The 2,500-nt window shown below is 42.0% G+C and overlaps 1 pseudogene; it reads right to left on the bottom strand.

Annotated features, from left to right (window-relative positions):
• The window catches only part of LOC125045852, a 166-nt pseudogene extending 8 nt beyond the window's left edge, over positions 1–158 (bottom strand).
• Between the last annotated feature and the right edge of the window lie 2,342 nt (positions 159–2,500).

Raw genomic sequence — 2,500 nt, 5'->3', positions numbered from 1 at the left:
GCGTGTGTGTATAATCATATACATACATACATATATATGTATATGTAAATATGTATACATATATATATACATATATATTTGTGTGTATGTGCGTGTGTGTGTGTAATACACACACACACACACACACACACACACACACACACACACACACATACACACACACACACACATATATATATATTTATATATGTATACATATGTATATGATTATATATATATATATGTATGTATGTATATGCATATATACATATACATATATATGTGTATATACATAAATATACATTTATATATATACATATATGTATATACATATATACAATCGCGCCCCATTGGAAATCTACCGCCCTCCTTAAGCTGGGCAGCCCCCGGTATATTAGGTGAATTCCCGTGCCATTCTAGCTTGCTTCGCCTGGATGTGTGGGGCTAGGCCAAAAGCCGAAAAGCTAGTCTTAATAAATACACCTGCCAAAACTCACTCAAAATCACACAGACCAGCTCTGAAACTGGGAACCTGGAATGTCAGGACTATGCTTACTGGTATTTCAGTTGACCTTGGAAGCATAAATGACCTTAGAAAAACTGCAGTTATAAACAATGAGCTCTCTAGACTTGATGTCGACATTGTTGCACTGCAGGAGACGCGCCTTGCAGAGGCAGCTAGCCTGCGCGAGAAAGACTATACCTTCTATTGGCATGGTAAGCCAAAAAATGAGAGAAGGGAACATGGTGTCGGCTTTGCTGTGAAGAATAGTCTGTAGAAAATGATTGAACCTCCAACAAACGGCTCTGAACGTATTCTCACAATGAGACTCAACACCACCACTTGCCCTGTGACACTCATCAGTGTCTACGCGCCAACTCTCATGGCCTCCTCTGACACAAAAGATGAGTTTTATGAAAATCTCTGTGCCACCCTTCTGAAAGTTCCTCCAAAAGACCAAGTTATTCTACTTGGCGATTTTAATGCCCGTGTTGGTAGTGACTACGAGGCTTGGCCTTCTTGTTTAGGCAAACTCAATGTTGGCAAAGTTAATGAAAATGGGCAGAGACTTCTTGAATTTTGCACCTGTTTCAATCTTTGCGTTGCTAACTCATTCTTTCAGACTAAACCTCAGAATAAAGTTTCTTGGAGACATCCACGCAGCAAGCATTGGCATCAGCTTGATCTTGTGCTTGTTCGTAGATCAAACCTCAATTCCATCCAAGTTGTTCGTTCTTATCACAGCGTTGACTGTGATACTGGTCATTTGCTTGTTTGTTGCAAAGTTAAGCTCTCTCCAAGAAAGATGTTCTTTTCTAAGGCTAAGGGAAAGCCTCGTCTGAACACTGCAAACATGCAGGATCCTGTGCTTGTGTCACAATTTACAAACCTTTTTGAAAGGTCAGATCCAGCTGAAAAGCGATGGCAGTCTTTGAAATCTGCAATGCACAGCTGTGCACTTGCAACCTTTGGTAGAAAAAAAACCAAGTCTTCTGACTGGTTTGAGACAAAGTCTAAGATACTTAATCCTGTTATTGTGAAAAAGAGGCAAATGCAGTGCGAGTACAACAAGCACCCCAGTAGAGAAATCTGTACAAGCTCCGGCAAGCCAGAAATGAGGCCAAGCAGATGGTCAGGCGTTGCGCCAATGACTACTGGATGGAGCTGAGTCAGCGCATTGAAAATGCCTCTGCTACAGGCAATATCAGAGCCATGTATGAGGGCATTAAGACTGCAACAGGGCCTACTCAGATCAAATGTGCCCCCTTGAAATCCTCCTCTGGAGAACTTATTGTGGACAAGGGTAAGCAGATGGATCGCTGGAAAGAGCATTATTCTGTCCTATACTCTAGGCAGAGCACTGTTTCTGAGTCCGCACTTGCTGCGATGGAGCAATTTAGTGTTTTACACGAGCTTGATGAGATGCCTACAATCTCTGAGCTGAGTAAAGCTATTGACCAGCTCGCCCCTGGTAAAACTCCAGGAAGTGATGAGATACCTCCTGATTTAATCAAACAGTGTCAGACAGTCCTCCTTAAACCTATTTATGATCTTCTTTGTTGTTGCTGGGCAGAAGGTGAAGTGCCACAGGACATGAGAGATACTAAGATAGTTACTCTCTACAAGAATAAAGGTGAACGGAGTGACTGCAACAATTACAGGGGCATATCTCTCCTTAGTATAGTGGACAAGGTATATGCAAGAGTTCTTCTTGTCAGGTTACAAAAGCTTGCTGAGCGTGTCTATCCTGAATCTCAGTGTGGTTTCAGGGCAGGCCGATCAACTATTGACATGATCTTTGCATTGAGACAGCTTCAGGAGAAATGCAGGGAGCAAAATATGCCATTATTTCTTGCTTTTGTCGATCTGACTAAAGCGTTTGACAGAGTTAGTCGTGAGGGACTGTACTTGGCGCTTTCTAAAATTGGCTGCCCTCCAAAGCTCCTTTGTCTAGTTAGATCCTTTCACCAGAACATGAAAGGAACAGTGCAGTTTGATGGAAATTTGTCTGAGCCTTTT

This window comes from Penaeus chinensis, chromosome 3 (assembly GCF_019202785.1).
Source record: "Penaeus chinensis breed Huanghai No. 1 chromosome 3, ASM1920278v2, whole genome shotgun sequence".
In the NCBI taxonomy this organism is placed as follows: Eukaryota; Metazoa; Arthropoda; class Malacostraca; order Decapoda; family Penaeidae; genus Penaeus; species Penaeus chinensis.
The sequence above is the reverse complement of the archived record's forward strand: the minus strand, read 5'-3'. Positions and strand labels throughout refer to the sequence as shown.